The following is a 20,501-nucleotide window of genomic DNA, read 5'->3' as shown; positions in this document are numbered from 1 at the left end:
GGGATAATTTTCTAAGGATTTATACTGATTTTTCCTGTCTGAATTTGTCGCACAGAAAGTTGCAGGCCAAATATGTGTGACATTTCTGCGACTTTAGCTTCTAGAGCATTTTTACAACATTATACATAGGTGCTGAATACATAAAAAGCGACTGTTCAGCGACAGACAAGTCGCATCGGCTGAAAGTAGGCCAGAATGTCAGTCCATGTTGGAGCAGGTTTAGATACAGTCTAAAGCATAGATCTCAAAGTCTGTGCACAGAATTTAGCAAGGGCCTCGCACCTTCTGATGCATCAGGTAGGTGCACAATAGCATAGCCTAACCCTCTGTACTTTGGTCTATATTGATGCGGGACATAGACAGCCAGCTGATGACCAATCCATTAGTGCAATGGATGGCTGGAAGCATTTGTCTTTGCCTTTGCAATACCACAGAAGCAATGCATGGTCAATGTACAGCAATGACACACCTGTGTGAACAGCCAGGAGACCCCCCCCCCCCCATGTTATGTTACATAGTTACATAGTTAGTACGGTCGAAAAAAGACATATGTCCATCACGTTCAACCAGGGAATTAAGGGGTAGGGGTGTGGCGCGATATTGGGGAAGGGATGAGATTTTATATTTCTTCATAAGCATTAATCTTATTTTGTCAATTAGGAACATTCAGCACCCACCCGCTATCAAGGCAGCTGCCTATCATGTCATGCCCTACCTGCACAGGTGTGCTGGCTACTCAAATGATCCAATTAAGGAGGCCATTTAGTCAGCAGCAGCAGAAGTCCTGTGCCTGGACGCTCCAACAGGGGCCAGACACAAGCAGAAGCAGAAGCAGCAGAAGCAGCAGCAGCACCACCTTTTGTTTATTGGCTGCAGCAGCAGCAAGGCCCACAGGGCTGGCTAGCTGGCTAGCCAGCAAGCAGGTAGCAATGAAAGTAGGAATCTTTCTTTTTAACCCTGTAAGGGGGTGGTGCACTGTACCCGAAGATACTGCCATATCGGGTCAATGCATAGGGCGACGGAAGCAAGCTTCGAAATCGGCCCCCGTTCTCAAAAATCCATTTAATATATGGTCCCCAGATAGGGGACGTATCAGATATTAAACTGATAAGAACAGATACTACACTTGATCTTAGCCAAAAGGCCGAGAAGCGATAACCGTGAAAGGGGCGGGCCCAACAAGGTCCCCTTCATGGGCACTATCACTGCTTGCTGTCAGGGAGGCTGCCAGACAATTTTCCATGCACACTCTGGGCTGGGGGGCAGTCAACCACCAGTACACACAGCAGAACCTAAACCCATACCATTATTGCTAAGCAGCAAGACAGGGGCCCATTGCACTCCCACGGGGCCTTTTTAAATGCAATCCATAACCCGGATTTGCCAGGAACCCTTCTTACTCCTCCTACTTGCATGTGACACTGGGCTTAGGATCTGCATAGGAAACACACACACAAGCACACACCTACCTTTGTTGCCTGCAGATGCCTCCTTGGCTGTCCCCAAACGGTATCAAACCAACACCCACGGGAAGCTGTAAGCATAGAGGACATGCCTGCACCCCATTGGACTTACCTGTGTGGGTTAAATCCGGGTTATTTGACAACCTATGGCGGTGATGGTTCTGCTCAGGCAGAGCAGTGCTGATGCTCCTCATAAAGCTGTCGCTGCTGTGAAGGTTCTAGGTGACATCACAAATCCCTTTGGTTACATACACAACAAAGCTGGGTTGTTGTTGTTTACACTCTGCAAGGCCTGTGGAAGTGAGTGACATCATAGCAATGTAGTTCTGAGGGTTCAAGATGGATGCAACAATCTCCTGTTGCTTCTATGAAGGCCGTAATAGACGACATCACCAAACAGCTCCATAGTCACATACACAGCAAAGGAGAGATGTTGTTTACACCTAGTGATGTCAGTGGTATTGAGTGACATCACAGCACAGTGCTAAGGCTCCTGGGCCTGGACACAGCAGCGGCTGCAATATCTCAACGGAGAATACGTTTATATCTATGTGTGTGTGTGCGCATATATATATATATATATATATATATATATATATATATATATATATATATATTTCTCCGCCGAAATCACTTTTAAACCCATTTCCACCTTTTTTTCCCTTCTCTTCCTCTTACTTTTTTTTCACGTTTTTTTACGTTTTTCTCCTTTTCGCCTCTTTTCTGGGCGTATTATTCTTCTTTTTCTTCTTTTTTTTCGTCTAATGCATACCCCATCAGTGCAGCAATGCTTATTCAATACCGCCAGCAGATGGAGACACTGGGGGATAATTTTCTAAGGATTTATACTGATTTTTCCTGTCTGAATTTGTCGCACAGAAAGTTGCAGGCCAAATATGTGTGACATTTCTGCGACTTTAGCTTCTAGAGCATTTTTACAACATTATACATAGGTGCTGAATACATAAAAAGCGACTGTTCAGCGACAGACAAGTCGCATCGGCTGAAAGTAGGCCAGAATGTCAGTCCATGTTGGAGCAGGTTTAGATACAGTCTAAAGCATAGATCTCAAAGTCTGTGCACAGAATTTAGCAAGGGCCTCGCACCTTCTGATGCATCAGGTAGGTGCACAATAGCATAGCCTAACCCTCTGTACTTTGGTCTATATTGATGCGGGACATAGACAGCCAGCTGATGACCAATCCATTAGTGCAATGGATGGCTGGAAGCATTTGTCTTTGCCTTTGCAATACCACAGAAGCAATGCATGGTCAATGTACAGCAATGACACACCTGTGTGAACAGCCAGGAGACCCCCCCCCCCCCCATGTTATGTTACATAGTTACATAGTTAGTACGGTCGAAAAAAGACATATGTCCATCACGTTCAACCAGGGAATTAAGGGGTAGGGGTGTGGCGCGATATTGGGGAAGGGATGAGATTTTATATTTCTTCATAAGCATTAATCTTATTTTGTCAATTAGGAACATTCAGCACCCACCCGCTATCAAGGCAGCTGCCTATCATGTCATGCCCTACCTGCACAGGTGTGCTGGCTACTCAAATGATCCAATTAAGGAGGCCATTTAGTCAGCAGCAGCAGAAGTCCTGTGCCTGGACGCTCCAACAGGGGCCAGACACAAGCAGAAGCAGAAGCAGCAGAAGCAGCAGCAGCACCACCTTTTGTTTATTGGCTGCAGCAGCAGCAAGGCCCACAGGGCTGGCTAGCTGGCTAGCCAGCAAGCAGGTAGCAATGAAAGTAGGAATCTTTCTTTTTAACCCTGTAAGGGGGTGGTGCACTGTACCCGAAGATACTGCCATATCGGGTCAATGCATAGGGCGACGGAAGCAAGCTTCGAAATCGGCCCCCGTTCTCAAAAATCCATTTAATATATGGTCCCCAGATAGGGGACGTATCAGATATTAAACTGATAAGAACAGATACTACACTTGATCTTAGCCAAAAGGCCGAGAAGCGATAACCGTGAAAGGGGCGGGCCCAACAAGGTCCCCTTCATGGGCACTATCACTGCTTGCTGTCAGGGAGGCTGCCAGACAATTTTCCATGCACACTCTGGGCTGGGGGGCAGTCAACCACCAGTACACACAGCAGAACCTAAACCCATACCATTATTGCTAAGCAGCAAGACAGGGGCCCATTGCACTCCCACGGGGCCTTTTTAAATGCAATCCATAACCCGGATTTGCCAGGAACCCTTCTTACTCCTCCTACTTGCATGTGACACTGGGCTTAGGATCTGCATAGGAAACACACACACAAGCACACACCTACCTTTGTTGCCTGCAGATGCCTCCTTGGCTGTCCCCAAACGGTATCAAACCAACACCCACGGGAAGCTGTAAGCATAGAGGACATGCCTGCACCCCATTGGACTTACCTGTGTGGGTTAAATCCGGGTTATTTGACAACCTATGGCGGTGATGGTTCTGCTCAGGCAGAGCAGTGCTGATGCTCCTCATAAAGCTGTCGCTGCTGTGAAGGTTCTAGGTGACATCACAAATCCCTTTGGTTACATACACAACAAAGCTGGGTTGTTGTTGTTTACACTCTGCAAGGCCTGTGGAAGTGAGTGACATCATAGCACTGTAGTTCTGAGGGTTCAAGATGGATGCAACAATCTCCTGTTGCTTCTATGAAGGCCGTAATAGACGACATCACCAAACAGCTCCATAGTCACATACACAGCAAAGGAGAGATGTTGTTTACACCTAGTGATGTCAGTGGTATTGAGTGACATCACAGCACAGTGCTAAGGCTCCTGGGCCTGGACACAGCAGCGGCTGCAATATCTCAACGGAGAATACGTTTATATCTATGTGTGTGTGTGCGCATATATATATATATATATATATATATATATATATATATATATATTTCTCCGCCGAAATCACTTTTAAACCCATTTCCACCTTTTTTTCCCTTCTCTTCCTCTTACTTTTTTTTCACGTTTTTTTACGTTTTTCTCCTTTTCGCCTCTTTTCTGGGCGTATTATTCTTCTTTTTCTTCTTTTTTTTCGTCTAATGCATACCCCATCAGTGCAGCAATGCTTATTCAATACCGCCAGCAGATGGAGACACTGGGGGATAATTTTCTAAGGATTTATACTGATTTTTCCTGTCTGAATTTGTCGCACAGAAAGTTGCAGGCCAAATATGTGTGACATTTCTGCGACTTTAGCTTCTAGAGCATTTTTACAACATTATACATAGGTGCTGAATACATAAAAAGCGACTGTTCAGCGACAGACAAGTCGCATCGGCTGAAAGTAGGCCAGAATGTCAGTCCATGTTGGAGCAGGTTTAGATACAGTCTAAAGCATAGATCTCAAAGTCTGTGCACAGAATTTAGCAAGGGCCTCGCACCTTCTGATGCATCAGGTAGGTGCACAATAGCATAGCCTAACCCTCTGTACTTTGGTCTATATTGATGCGGGACATAGACAGCCAGCTGATGACCAATCCATTAGTGCAATGGATGGCTGGAAGCATTTGTCTTTGCCTTTGCAATACCACAGAAGCAATGCATGGTCAATGTACAGCAATGACACACCTGTGTGAACAGCCAGGAGACCCCCCCCCCCCCATGTTATGTTACATAGTTACATAGTTAGTACGGTCGAAAAAAGACATATGTCCATCACGTTCAACCAGGGAATTAAGGGGTAGGGGTGTGGCGCGATATTGGGGAAGGGATGAGATTTTATATTTCTTCATAAGCATTAATCTTATTTTGTCAATTAGGAACATTCAGCACCCACCCGCTATCAAGGCAGCTGCCTATCATGTCATGCCCTACCTGCACAGGTGTGCTGGCTACTCAAATGATCCAATTAAGGAGGCCATTTAGTCAGCAGCAGCAGAAGTCCTGTGCCTGGACGCTCCAACAGGGGCCAGACACAAGCAGAAGCAGAAGCAGCAGAAGCAGCAGCAGCACCACCTTTTGTTTATTGGCTGCAGCAGCAGCAAGGCCCACAGGGCTGGCTAGCTGGCTAGCCAGCAAGCAGGTAGCAATGAAAGTAGGAATCTTTCTTTTTAACCCTGTAAGGGGGTGGTGCACTGTACCCGAAGATACTGCCATATCGGGTCAATGCATAGGGCGACGGAAGCAAGCTTCGAAATCGGCCCCCGTTCTCAAAAATCCATTTAATATATGGTCCCCAGATAGGGGACGTATCAGATATTAAACTGATAAGAACAGATTTTTTTTTTTTTTTTTTATTGAAAAGGAAATATACAATACATAACCAAATAAATCATTCAAAAAATTACAAATTCATCTGAAAACACATGAATAACACATATTTGACATATACAATATATACAGGAAGCATGTCTTTACATGTACATATAACAAAAAGCTTTCCCTTCATGACTTTCCCTCAGAAAAAATAAATTGCAGCGGATTCTGTCCCTCCAACTGTCCCTTCATATCAGGATATAATCTGTAAGAAAAGAAAAAGAAAGACAAATAAGAATACAATCATAACCAGTACTTCCATTTTTTGTGTTTCCAGATCCCCTCTGCATCATCAGAACCATAGTTTTTCCTATCACATAATACGTAAAGGTAAATTTTACCACGGATCATGCCCAGACACTCCTTCACACTTACTTCAGTTTGATTGAAAATCCTAATATTCCTTACATCCCACAGAACCTCTTTTACACAATTTACTATGAACCATAACACTCTTGCCTTCTCTCTCTCCACTGCACACAAACCAAACATCATCATATTAAAGGATAAGATTTCAATTCCAGTAAGATTTTTAATTAGACCAGACATTTTTCTCCACACAGACTTCGCATAACCACACTCCCAAAACACATGTACATAATTCTCACATCCACCGCAACCATCCCTGGGACACACTTCACTGTCTACCAATCTCCTTCTCCTCTGAAATTCCCTTGTTGGCAGACACCCATGAGCTAACATCCAAGACAAGTCCTTTTGTTTATTTGTCAGTTCCTTGTGACTGACATTTTTCCACACTACCTTACAATCCTTCTCAGACAGACCTCCCACACATTCCACTGTTTCTCTCTGCTCCAACACTTTCATCACCTTCTTACTATCATTCCATTCAGTCACACATTCCAGATTATTTTTCCTGACACAGCGCCCTATTCTCTGATAGAACCAAGGAACCTCAAAACTTACAGGTACCCTTAAGTCCCTTTCCATTAGCTTATATTTCAACAACACATTACCAGCCAAATACCTTACCATGCACCCAAACACACATTCCTTCTTACTTACAGCGAGACAAAAACTGACATACTTCACAGCCAGGAACACTTCCACATTCATCATTCCTTTCCCACCATGCATTCTGCTTTTCACCACCTTCCCACGACTCAATTTCTCCATCCTTGAATTCCATAAGAAAACAAAGATCTGCCTGATAATTCTTGCCAGACACCTATCCGGTGGAGGAAACACATAATTAACATAAAGCAAAATAGGAATTATAACAGCTTTAATAACCAGAATCCTTCCCTCAATCGATAAAGTCCTTAAAGACCAGAAGTTTATTTTATTCCCCACCCTCCCCAAAACCCTCTCCCAACTTTCTTTCCCATACAAATCATTATCAAACACCACCCCAAGCACTTCCACACCCCCCTCTCTCACAGGCCACTCGCACAACCCACTCTCTCCCCACCCCTCAAAAAATTTACAACCACTCTTCCCAACATTAAGCTTAAACCCACTCATTAAACAGAAACACTCAATCAATAACTTAGCACGCCTTACCCCTGCCATTGACTTACATACAACAGTAACATCATCCATGTAACCAATCACTCGCATATCCTTCCCATGACTACCAGGTATTTCTATACCCCGCATCACCTTATCTCTCCTAATCATCCCCAACAAAGGCTCAATCATACAAATAAAAAGAATTGGCGACAGGGGACACCCCTGCCGCACTCCAGATTTTATACTCACTTCCCTACTCAGAAAACCATTGACCTGAATCTTACTATAAATGTCCCTATACAAACATTCAATCCACTTCACCATTCTGTCCGGCACATTCATCCTCCTCAAAACCCTAAACAATAAATCATGCACCACCCTATCATACGCTTTTTCAAAATCCACCGTAACAACAGCCACACCTTGCTTCCTAGTTTTACAGTCCCACAATACATCCCTCAGACCTAACAGACATTCAGAAATCCTACGATCAGGCACTGTACACATTTGCTCCTCACCTACCATACAATCAATCACATCCTTTAACCTATTCGCAATAACTTTAGCAATAATTTTGTAATCACAATTCAAGAGCGCTATAGGCCTCCAATTTTTAAGATCCCTCTTATCCCCTTTTTTAAACAATAACACAGTCACACTCTCACTCATACTTTTAGATAACTTCCCTCTCCTAAGTACTTCCTTACACACCTCCCATACATAATCCCCTAACATATCCCAAAACACAAGATAAAATTCCACAGGCAAACCATCACTCCCTGCCACCTTTCCTTTCTTCATCCCATTCACAGCATCCTCCACCTCACTCTTCCTCACATCCTCTTCCATAAAGAACCCATCAATTTCATCCAAACGCTTATCCACATATCCCAAACATTCCTCCTCTAGAGTCACGTCCCGCTCCTTCTCCGTGAATAAATCAGAATAAAACTTCCACACTTCCTCTAACACCTCATCCTTACCAAAGACCTCTACCCCATCATTCGTAAAAACACTCATCATCTCAGTTTTTTTACTGAATGCCTTTTTAAAGAAAAATTTGCTACATTTCTCATCCTTCTCTTTCACTTCAACCCTAGCCTGTGCAATAATCTTCCTTCCATTCCTCTCCAGACACTCATTCACACTTCCACGAGCTTCCTCAATCTCCTTCTCAACACTCATCCCCAAACGCCTCAATTCATACAAATACTCTAACCTTCTTTGCCATCTCTCATACTCTTCTCTATCTTTCCTCCCTTTCTCACACCCTTTTTTAATAAAAAACCTTTTAGTCTCTAACTTCACCCACTCCCACCACTCAACCACACTATAAAATGCATCCTTCCTCAACACCCATCCATCAAAACGCTCCCTATATTCTTGTAATACACATTCATTATCCAATAAAGACACATTCAACTTCCAAACACCCTTTCCATACTCACTTAGACCACCACCTTTTACCACACACTCAATCCAGGCATGATCCGTGAACGGTAACCTCCTCCGTCTGAAATTAGAAACAGACATTAGTTTTGAGACAAAAATGAAATCAATACGCGAACTTGTATTGTTAGAAAAATATGTATAACCGATAGTACCATCATTATGGGCAACAAAGGAATCCTTTAACCCAAATAAATTTACAATCTCTTTAAGCTGCTTACTAGTACTGTCTAAACCAGACCCACCACCCACCGTAGTACTACTCCTATCCCCCTCTGTTATTATACAATTGAAATCCCCTATAAGGAACACATCATCCCTCCCACTCAAAAAGAAATATAATTTCTCAAACACCTCCCCTCTTTCCTTCCTCCCAGTTGGAGCATAAACATTAATTACTTTATATGTGAAACCCCTGAAAATAAAATGCACTAATAATACCCTACCCGGAACAATATGGACAACTTTTTTAACAACAAACTCATTACTTTTGAACAAAATCCCCACCCCCGAATTACGTTCCATTGAACCAGACCATACCGATTGCCCATAAGGCCAGGAGATATTTGGCTCCCCATCCAAGCAGCACTCCTGGAGACCTAGAACATCAAAAGAATATCTAGAAAGTAAATCAAAAATGGCGGATCTCCTTTCTAAAGATCTAATACTGCGGACATTTAGAGAACCAATTGTTAAACTCATTCAAACATTTGAAGGAAAAAAAGGAAATACAAAATCAAGCATTATCAAAAGGAGGCCTAGCCTTTCCCCGACCTCTACCCTTATTTTTTGCCTCCCCTTCCTTAAACTTAAGAGTCTTTGTCAATTTTTTGACTGAACATTCCTCCAAATAACCTGTGCCCAGGGAGGATAAAGAGGAGTCAGAATCAATCTGACATGACGACCCTCCACCTGCCTCCTCCCTTCCCGGGCTAGGAAAGTCCTCAATCCTTTGACTCTGAGGAGTCGGACAGTCATCCTCCGATTCTTCCACCGGCATCTTTCTCTTCAAGGATTCTTTGTCCACAGTCATCTCCTCTGGGGGATCAGAGGCCTCCGAAACAGATGCCCCCGAAACAGACTCCGCCTTCTCCCCCTCTGCCACCAAAGCATCCGGAACAGACCTAGAAATGGAAGGAAAAACAGGGGCAGACTCTGCTTCACTGGTCAGCACGCTAACCTCTGCATCACCTGCCCTGGCAGCATTGGAGTCCTCAGGAACTGTCCCACCTCGAAGAGCCATTGCATATGATCGGGGTGCCCCGGACTGGTAAGTGGGGCAACTCCTAGCCAGGTGATCCGAAGAACCACAGAAATGACACTTGCGTTTCTCGGGACAGTCTGCAGTGCGGTGATCAGGCTTGTGGCAGTTCCTGCAAACCTGCCCGGTTGTACAGTTCTCTCTGGTATGACCAAAGCAAAAACAGTCCCGGCAAAAACTTGGCATCCCCGGGTAGTGCAGAAACCCCCTGTTGTTCCCTATCGCAAAGTTCTGCGGGGGGTGACAAAAACCTTCAGCACCACCCTCGGGGGCAGGCCTAAACTCCACCCAAAAACGTCTCATGCCTGTGAAAGTCCCCAGGATGTTATTTTTCCTCTCCGCACCAGAAACAGACACACAATACCTTCTTAGAAAGGTCTGGATCTCCTCATCCCGCACAAAAGGGTTGTACATATGCACTACCACTGGAACTTTCTTAGGCCGAGCCTCGCAGGAAATGAATCGGATCCCTTGTAGGTCAGGGTGAGAAGCATTCTCCTTACTCCGGTAGAGACAGGTACGGAGATCATCCAGGTTGTAGAAGGTCACGTCAAAGAATCCTTGGCTGGGAAAGACCTGGACACAGAAGATGGAAGCATGCGGCATCCTCAGCACTCCTTCCACGACCTTCTGCTGGACATGCAAAATCCCGTAGGCACTCCTCTTTTCCTCCTCGATAAACAGCCGTACTGTATTAGGAGCGTTCGGCGCATTAGCCATCCTCTCCGGCAGACCCGTCCTCCGATGATCACCTTCCCGTTATCCTGGGACTAAGCCCTCTCCCCAATAGTAGCAGGTGGGTGAAGCCCAGGCAATAAACCTGGGCGATCCCACAAGGCCGAGGAGAGGGGTACCCGAATACCTTAGGGCAAGACACTTGATCTTAGCCAAAAGGCCGAGAAGCGATAACCGTGAAAGGGGCGGGCCCAACAAGGTCCCCTTCATGGGCACTATCACTGCTTGCTGTCAGGGAGGCTGCCAGACAATTTTCCATGCACACTCTGGGCTGGGGGGCAGTCAACCACCAGTACACACAGCAGAACCTAAACCCATACCATTATTGCTAAGCAGCAAGACAGGGGCCCATTGCACTCCCACGGGGCCTTTTTAAATGCAATCCATAACCCGGATTTGCCAGGAACCCTTCTTACTCCTCCTACTTGCATGTGACACTGGGCTTAGGATCTGCATAGGAAACACACACACAAGCACACACCTACCTTTGTTGCCTGCAGATGCCTCCTTGGCTGTCCCCAAACGGTATCAAACCAACACCCACGGGAAGCTGTAAGCATAGAGGACATGCCTGCACCCCATTGGACTTACCTGTGTGGGTTAAATCCGGGTTATTTGACAACCTATGGCGGTGATGGTTCTGCTCAGGCAGAGCAGTGCTGATGCTCCTCATAAAGCTGTCGCTGCTGTGAAGGTTCTAGGTGACATCACAAATCCCTTTGGTTACATACACAACAAAGCTGGGTTGTTGTTGTTTACACTCTGCAAGGCCTGTGGAAGTGAGTGACATCATAGCACTGTAGTTCTGAGGGTTCAAGATGGATGCAACAATCTCCTGTTGCTTCTATGAAGGCCGTAATAGACGACATCACCAAACAGCTCCATAGTCACATACACAGCAAAGGAGAGATGTTGTTTACACCTAGTGATGTCAGTGGTATTGAGTGACATCACAGCACAGTGCTAAGGCTCCTGGGCCTGGCACAGCAGCGGCTGCAATATCTCAACGGAGAATACGTTTATATCTATGTGTGTGTGTGCGCATATATATATATATATATATATATATATATATATATATATATATATATTTCTCCGCCGAAATCACTTTTAAACCCATTTCCACCTTTTTTTCCCTTCTCTTCCTCTTACTTTTTTTTCACGTTTTTTTACGTTTTTCTCCTTTTCGCCTCTTTTCTGGGCGTATTATTCTTCTTTTTCTTCTTTTTTTTCGTCTAATGCATACCCCATCAGTGCAGCAATGCTTATTCAATACCGCCAGCAGATGGAGACACTGGGGGATAATTTTCTAAGGATTTATACTGATTTTTCCTGTCTGAATTTGTCGCACAGAAAGTTGCAGGCCAAATATGTGTGACATTTCTGCGACTTTAGCTTCTAGAGCATTTTTACAACATTATACATAGGTGCTGAATACATAAAAAGCGACTGTTCAGCGACAGACAAGTCGCATCGGCTGAAAGTAGGCCAGAATGTCAGTCCATGTTGGAGCAGGTTTAGATACAGTCTAAAGCATAGATCTCAAAGTCTGTGCACAGAATTTAGCAAGGGCCTCGCACCTTCTGATGCATCAGGTAGGTGCACAATAGCATAGCCTAACCCTCTGTACTTTGGTCTATATTGATGCGGGACATAGACAGCCAGCTGATGACCAATCCATTAGTGCAATGGATGGCTGGAAGCATTTGTCTTTGCCTTTGCAATACCACAGAAGCAATGCATGGTCAATGTACAGCAATGACACACCTGTGTGAAGCCAGGAGACCCCCCCCCCCCCATGTTATGTTACATAGTTACATAGTTAGTACGGTCGAAAAAAGACATATGTCCATCACGTTCAACCAGGGAATTAAGGGGTAGGGGTGTGGCGCGATATTGGGGAAGGGATGAGATTTTATATTTCTTCATAAGCATTAATCTTATTTTGTCAATTAGGAACATTCAGCACCCACCCGCTATCAAGGCAGCTGCCTATCATGTCATGCCCTACCTGCACAGGTGTGCTGGCTACTCAAATGATCCAATTAAGGAGGCCATTTAGTCAGCAGCAGCAGAAGTCCTGTGCCTGGACGCTCCAACAGGGGCCAGACACAAGCAGAAGCAGAAGCAGCAGAAGCAGCAGCAGCACCACCTTTTGTTTATTGGCTGCAGCAGCAGCAAGGCCCACAGGGCTGGCTAGCTGGCTAGCCAGCAAGCAGGTAGCAATGAAAGTAGGAATCTTTCTTTTTAACCCTGTAAGGGGGTGGTGCACTGTACCCGAAGATACTGCCATATCGGGTCAATGCATAGGGCGACGGAAGCAAGCTTCGAAATCGGCCCCCGTTCTCAAAAATCCATTTAATATATGGTCCCCAGATAGGGGACGTATCAGATATTAAACTGATAAGAACAGATACTACACTTGATCTTAGCCAAAAGGCCGAGAAGCGATAACCGTGAAAGGGGCGGGCCCAACAAGGTCCCCTTCATGGGCACTATCACTGCTTGCTGTCAGGGAGGCTGCCAGACAATTTTCCATGCACACTCTGGGCTGGGGGGCAGTCAACCACCAGTACACACAGCAGAACCTAAACCCATACCATTATTGCTAAGCAGCAAGACAGGGGCCCATTGCACTCCCACGGGGCCTTTTTAAATGCAATCCATAACCCGGATTTGCCAGGAACCCTTCTTACTCCTCCTACTTGCATGTGACACTGGGCTTAGGATCTGCATAGGAAACACACACACAAGCACACACCTACCTTTGTTGCCTGCAGATGCCTCCTTGGCTGTCCCCAAACGGTATCAAACCAACACCCACGGGAAGCTGTAAGCATAGAGGACATGCCTGCACCCCATTGGACTTACCTGTGTGGGTTAAATCCGGGTTATTTGACAACCTATGGCGGTGATGGTTCTGCTCAGGCAGAGCAGTGCTGATGCTCCTCATAAAGCTGTCGCTGCTGTGAAGGTTCTAGGTGACATCACAAATCCCTTTGGTTACATACACAACAAAGCTGGGTTGTTGTTGTTTACACTCTGCAAGGCCTGTGGAAGTGAGTGACATCATAGCACTGTAGTTCTGAGGGTTCAAGATGGATGCAACAATCTCCTGTTGCTTCTATGAAGGCCGTAATAGACGACATCACCAAACAGCTCCATAGTCACATACACAGCAAAGGAGAGATGTTGTTTACACCTAGTGATGTCAGTGGTATTGAGTGACATCACAGCACAGTGCTAAGGCTCCTGGGCCTGGACACAGCAGCGGCTGCAATATCTCAACGGAGAATACGTTTATATCTATGTGTGTGTGTGCGCATATATATATATATATATATATATATATATATATATATATATTTCTCCGCCGAAATCACTTTTAAACCCATTTCCACCTTTTTTTCCCTTCTCTTCCTCTTACTTTTTTTTCACGTTTTTTTACGTTTTTCTCCTTTTCGCCTCTTTTCTGGGCGTATTATTCTTCTTTTTCTTCTTTTTTTTCGTCTAATGCATACCCCATCAGTGCAGCAATGCTTATTCAATACCGCCAGCAGATGGAGACACTGGGGGATAATTTTCTAAGGATTTATACTGATTTTTCCTGTCTGAATTTGTCGCACAGAAAGTTGCAGGCCAAATATGTGTGACATTTCTGCGACTTTAGCTTCTAGAGCATTTTTACAACATTATACATAGGTGCTGAATACATAAAAAGCGACTGTTCAGCGACAGACAAGTCGCATCGGCTGAAAGTAGGCCAGAATGTCAGTCCATGTTGGAGCAGGTTTAGATACAGTCTAAAGCATAGATCTCAAAGTCTGTGCACAGAATTTAGCAAGGGCCTCGCACCTTCTGATGCATCAGGTAGGTGCACAATAGCATAGCCTAACCCTCTGTACTTTGGTCTATATTGATGCGGGACATAGACAGCCAGCTGATGACCAATCCATTAGTGCAATGGATGGCTGGAAGCATTTGTCTTTGCCTTTGCAATACCACAGAAGCAATGCATGGTCAATGTACAGCAATGACACACCTGTGTGAACAGCCAGGAGACCCCCCCCCCCCCATGTTATGTTACATAGTTACATAGTTAGTACGGTCGAAAAAAGACATATGTCCATCACGTTCAACCAGGGAATTAAGGGGTAGGGGTGTGGCGCGATATTGGGGAAGGGATGAGATTTTATATTTCTTCATAAGCATTAATCTTATTTTGTCAATTAGGAACATTCAGCACCCACCCGCTATCAAGGCAGCTGCCTATCATGTCATGCCCTACCTGCACAGGTGTGCTGGCTACTCAAATGATCCAATTAAGGAGGCCATTTAGTCAGCAGCAGCAGAAGTCCTGTGCCTGGACGCTCCAACAGGGGCCAGACACAAGCAGAAGCAGAAGCAGCAGAAGCAGCAGCAGCACCACCTTTTGTTTATTGGCTGCAGCAGCAGCAAGGCCCACAGGGCTGGCTAGCTGGCTAGCCAGCAAGCAGGTAGCAATGAAAGTAGGAATCTTTCTTTTTAACCCTGTAAGGGGGTGGTGCACTGTACCCGAAGATACTGCCATATCGGGTCAATGCATAGGGCGACGGAAGCAAGCTTCGAAATCGGCCCCCGTTCTCAAAAATCCATTTAATATATGGTCCCCAGATAGGGGACGTATCAGATATTAAACTGATAAGAACAGATACTACACTTGATCTTAGCCAAAAGGCCGAGAAGCGATAACCGTGAAAGGGGCGGGCCCAACAAGGTCCCCTTCATGGGCACTATCACTGCTTGCTGTCAGGGAGGCTGCCAGACAATTTTCCATGCACACTCTGGGCTGGGGGGCAGTCAACCACCAGTACACACAGCAGAACCTAAACCCATACCATTATTGCTAAGCAGCAAGACAGGGGCCCATTGCACTCCCACGGGGCCTTTTTAAATGCAATCCATAACCCGGATTTGCCAGGAACCCTTCTTACTCCTCCTACTTGCATGTGACACTGGGCTTAGGATCTGCATAGGAAACACACACACAAGCACACACCTACCTTTGTTGCCTGCAGATGCCTCCTTGGCTGTCCCCAAACGGTATCAAACCAACACCCACGGGAAGCTGTAAGCATAGAGGACATGCCTGCACCCCATTGGACTTACCTGTGTGGGTTAAATCCGGGTTATTTGACAACCTATGGCGGTGATGGTTCTGCTCAGGCAGAGCAGTGCTGATGCTCCTCATAAAGCTGTCGCTGCTGTGAAGGTTCTAGGTGACATCACAAATCCCTTTGGTTACATACACAACAAAGCTGGGTTGTTGTTGTTTACACTCTGCAAGGCCTGTGGAAGTGAGTGACATCATAGCACTGTAGTTCTGAGGGTTCAAGATGGATGCAACAATCTCCTGTTGCTTCTATGAAGGCCGTAATAGACGACATCACCAAACAGCTCCATAGTCACATACACAGCAAAGGAGAGATGTTGTTTACACCTAGTGATGTCAGTGGTATTGAGTGACATCACAGCACAGTGCTAAGGCTCCTGGGCCTGGACACAGCAGCGGCTGCAATATCTCAACGGAGACGTTTATATCTATGTGTGTGTGTGCGCATATATATATATATATATATATATATATATATATATATATATATATTTCTCCGCCGAAATCACTTTTAAACCCATTTCCACCTTTTTTTCCCTTCTCTTCCTCTTACTTTTTTTTCACGTTTTTTTACGTTTTTCTCCTTTTCGCCTCTTTTCTGGGCGTATTATTCTTCTTTTTCTTCTTTTTTTTCGTCTAATGCATACCCCATCAGTGCAGCAATGCTTATTCAATACCGCCAGCAGATGGAGACACTGGGGGATAATTTTCTAAGGATTTATACTGATTTTTCCTGTCTGAATTTGTCGCACAGAAAGTTGCAGGCCAAATATGTGTGACATTTCTGCGACTTTAGCTTCTAGAGCATTTTTACAACATTATACATAGGTGCTGAATACATAAAAAGCGACTGTTCAGCGACAGACAAGTCGCATCGGCTGAAAGTAGGCCAGAATGTCAGTCCATGTTGGAGCAGGTTTAGATACAGTCTAAAGCATAGATCTCAAAGTCTGTGCACAGAATTTAGCAAGGGCCTCGCACCTTCTGATGCATCAGGTAGGTGCACAATAGCATAGCCTAACCCTCTGTACTTTGGTCTATATTGATGCGGGACATAGACAGCCAGCTGATGACCAATCCATTAGTGCAATGGATGGCTGGAAGCATTTGTCTTTGCCTTTGCAATACCACAGAAGCAATGCATGGTCAATGTACAGCAATGACACACCTGTGTGAACAGCCAGGAGACCCCCCCCCCCCCCCATGTTATGTTACATAGTTACATAGTTAGTACGGTCGAAAAAAGACATATGTCCATCACGTTCAACCAGGGAATTAAGGGGTAGGGGTGTGGCGCGATATTGGGGAAGGGATGAGATTTTATATTTCTTCATAAGCATTAATCTTATTTTGTCAATTAGGAACATTCAGCACCCACCCGCTATCAAGGCAGCTGCCTATCATGTCATGCCCTACCTGCACAGGTGTGCTGGCTACTCAAATGATCCAATTAAGGAGGCCATTTAGTCAGCAGCAGCAGAAGTCCTGTGCCTGGACGCTCCAACAGGGGCCAGACACAAGCAGAAGCAGAAGCAGCAGAAGCACCACCTTTTGTTTATTGGCTGCAGCAGCAGCAAGGCCCACAGGGCTGGCTAGCTGGCTAGCCAGCAAGCAGGTAGCAATGAAAGTAGGAATCTTTCTTTTTAACCCTGTAAGGGGGTGGTGCACTGTACCCGAAGATACTGCCATATCGGGTCAATGCATAGGGCGACGGAAGCAAGCTTCGAAATCGGCCCCCGTTCTCAAAAATCCATTTAATATATGGTCCCCAGATAGGGGACGTATCAGATATTAAACTGATAAGAACAGATACTACACTTGATCTTAGCCAAAAGGCCGAGAAGCGATAACCGTGAAAGGGGCGGGCCCAACAAGGTCCCCTTCATGGGCACTATCACTGCTTGCTGTCAGGGAGGCTGCCAGACAATTTTCCATGCACACTCTGGGCTGGGGGGCAGTCAACCACCAGTACACACAGCAGAACCTAAACCCATACCATTATTGCTAAGCAGCAAGACAGGGGCCCATTGCACTCCCACGGGGCCTTTTTAAATGCAATCCATAACCCGGATTTGCCAGGAACCCTTCTTACTCCTCCTACTTGCATGTGACACTGGGCTTAGGATCTGCATAGGAAACACACACACAAGCACACACCTACCTTTGTTGCCTGCAGATGCCTCCTTGGCTGTCCCCAAACGGTATCAAACCAACACCCACGGGAAGCTGTAAGCATAGAGGACATGCCTGCACCCCATTGGACTTACCTGTGTGGGTTAAATCCGGGTTATTTGACAACCTATGGCGGTGATGGTTCTGCTCAGGCAGAGCAGTGCTGATGCTCCTCATAAAGCTGTCGCTGCTGTGAAGGTTCTAGGTGACATCACAAATCCCTTTGGTTACATACACAACAAAGCTGGGTTGTTGTTGTTTACACTCTGCAAGGCCTGTGGAAGTGAGTGACATCATAGCACTGTAGTTCTGAGGGTTCAAGATGGATGCAACAATCTCCTGTTGCTTCTATGAAGGCCGTAATAGACGACATCACCAAACAGCTCCATAGTCACATACACAGCAAAGGAGAGATGTTGTTTACACCTAGTGATGTCAGTGGTATTGAGTGACATCACAGCACAGTGCTAAGGCTCCTGGGCCTGGACACAGCAGCGGCTGCAATATCTCAACGGAGAATACGTTTATATCTATGTGTGTGTGTGCGCATATATATATATATATATATATATATATATATATATATATATATTTCTCCGCCGAAATCACTTTTAAACCCATTTCCACCTTTTTTTCCCTTCTCTTCCTCTTACTTTTTTTTCACGTTTTTTTATGTTTTTCTCCTTTTCGCCTCTTTTCTGGGCGTATTATTCTTCTTTTTCTTCTTTTTTTTCGTCCGTCTAATGCATACCCCATCAGTGCAGCAATGCTTATTCAATACCGCCAGCAGATGGAGACACTGGGGGATAATTTTCTAAGGATTTATACTGATTTTTCCTGTCTGAATTTGTCGCACAGAAAGTTGCAGGCCAAATATGTGTGACATTTCTGCGACTTTAGCTTCTAGAGCATTTTTACAACATTATACATAGGTGCTGAATACATAAAAAGCGACTGTTCAGCGACAGACAAGTCGCATCGGCTGAAAGTAGGCCAGAATGTCAGTCCATGTTGGAGCAGGTTTAGATACAGTCTAAAGCATAGATCTCAAAGTCTGTGCACAGAATTTAGCAAGGGCCTCGCACCTTCTGATGCATCAGGTAGGTGCACAATAGCATAGCCTAACCCTCTGTACTTTGGTCTATATTGATGCGGGACATAGACAGCCAGCTGATGACCAATCCATTAGTGCAATGGATGGCTGGAAGCATTTGTCTTTGCCTTTGCAATACCACAGAAGCAATGCATGGTCAATGTACAGCAATGACACACCTGTGTGAACAGCCAGGAGACCCCCCCCCCCCCCATGTTATGTTACATAGTTACATAGTTAGTACGGTCGAAAAAAGACATATGTCCATCACGTTCAACCAGGGAATTAAGGGGTAGGGGTGTGGCGCGATATTGGGGAAGGGATGAGATTTTATATTTCTTCATAAGCATTAATCTTATTTTGTCAATTAGGAACATTCAGCACCCACCCGCTATCAAGGCAGCTGCCTATCATGTCATGCCCTACCTGCACAGGTGTGCTGGCTACTCAAATGATCCAATTAAGGAGGCCATTTAGTCAGCAGCAGCAGAAGTCCTGTGCCTGGACGCTCCAACAGGGGCCAGACACAAGCAGAAGCAGAAGCAGCAGAAGCAGCAGCAGCACCACCTTTTGTTTATTGGCTGCAGCAGCAGCAAGGCCCACAGGGCTGGCTAGCTGGCTAGCCAGCAAGCAGGTAGCAATGAAAGTAGGAATCTTTCTTTTTAACCCTGTAAGGGGGTGGTGCACTGTACCCGAAGATACTGCCATATCGGGTCAATGCATAGGGCGACGGAAGCAAGCTTCGAAATCGGCCCCCGTTCTCAAAAATCCATTTAATATATGGTCCCCAGATAGGGGACGTATCAGATATTAAACTGATAAGAACAGATACTACACTTGATCTTAGCCAAAAGGCCGAGAAGCGATAACCGTGAAAGGGGCGGGCCCAACAAGGTCCCCTTCATGGGCACTATCACTGCTTGCTGTCAGGGAGGCTGCCAGACAATTTTCCATGCACACTCTGGGCTGGGGGGCAGTCAACCACCAGTACACACAGCAGAACCTAAACCCATACCATTATTGCTAAGCAGCAAGACAGGGGCCCATTGCACTCCCACGGGGCCTTTTTAAATGCAATCCATAACCCGGATTTGCCAGGAACCCTTCTTACTCCTCCTACTTGCATGTGACACTGGGCTTAGGATCTGCATAGGAAACACACACACAAGCACACACCTACCTTTGTTGCCTGCAGATGCCTCCTTGGCTGTCCCCAAACGGTATCAAACCAACACCCACGGGAAGCTGTAAGCATAGAGGACATGCCTGCACCCCATTGGACTTACCTGTGTGGGTTAAATCCGGGTTATTTGACAACCTATGGCGGTGATGGTTCTGCTCAGGCAGAGCAGTGCTGATGCTCCTCATAAAGCTGTCGCTGCTGTGAAGGTTCTAGGTGACATCACAAATCCCTTTGGTTACATACACAACAAAGCTGGGTTG

General features: G+C 45.5%; 7 non-coding genes across 7 annotated transcripts; all 7 read right to left on the bottom strand.

Annotated features, from left to right (window-relative positions):
* Positions 1–965: 965 nt before the first annotated feature.
* On the bottom strand, positions 966–1,156 carry LOC130303568 (U2 spliceosomal RNA). The gene has a single exon (XR_008853613.1). It is a non-coding gene; the product is annotated as a U2 spliceosomal RNA (small nuclear RNA).
* A 2,097-nt stretch (positions 1,157–3,253) lies between these two features.
* On the bottom strand, positions 3,254–3,444 carry LOC130303567 (U2 spliceosomal RNA). Its single transcript, XR_008853612.1, has one exon. It is a non-coding gene; the product is annotated as a U2 spliceosomal RNA (small nuclear RNA).
* A 2,088-nt stretch (positions 3,445–5,532) lies between these two features.
* Positions 5,533–5,716, bottom strand: LOC130303603 (U2 spliceosomal RNA). The gene has a single exon (XR_008853648.1). It is a non-coding gene; the product is annotated as a U2 spliceosomal RNA (small nuclear RNA).
* Positions 5,717–12,902: 7,186 nt separating this feature from the next.
* Positions 12,903–13,093, bottom strand: LOC130303566 (U2 spliceosomal RNA). The gene has a single exon (XR_008853611.1). It is a non-coding gene; the product is annotated as a U2 spliceosomal RNA (small nuclear RNA).
* Positions 13,094–15,179: 2,086 nt separating this feature from the next.
* LOC130303565 (U2 spliceosomal RNA) lies at positions 15,180–15,370 on the bottom strand. The gene has a single exon (XR_008853610.1). It is a non-coding gene; the product is annotated as a U2 spliceosomal RNA (small nuclear RNA).
* A 2,080-nt stretch (positions 15,371–17,450) lies between these two features.
* On the bottom strand, positions 17,451–17,641 carry LOC130303564 (U2 spliceosomal RNA). Its single transcript, XR_008853609.1, has one exon. It is a non-coding gene; the product is annotated as a U2 spliceosomal RNA (small nuclear RNA).
* Positions 17,642–19,734: 2,093 nt separating this feature from the next.
* Positions 19,735–19,925, bottom strand: LOC130303563 (U2 spliceosomal RNA). Its single transcript, XR_008853608.1, has one exon. It is a non-coding gene; the product is annotated as a U2 spliceosomal RNA (small nuclear RNA).
* Positions 19,926–20,501: the final 576 nt, after the last annotated feature.

Source organism: Hyla sarda, unplaced genomic scaffold (genome assembly GCF_029499605.1).
Source record: "Hyla sarda isolate aHylSar1 unplaced genomic scaffold, aHylSar1.hap1 scaffold_1233, whole genome shotgun sequence".
NCBI lineage: Eukaryota > Metazoa > Chordata > Amphibia > Anura > Hylidae > Hyla > Hyla sarda.
Note: the sequence above shows the minus strand (reverse complement) of the source record. Positions and strands in the feature narration are given on the sequence as shown.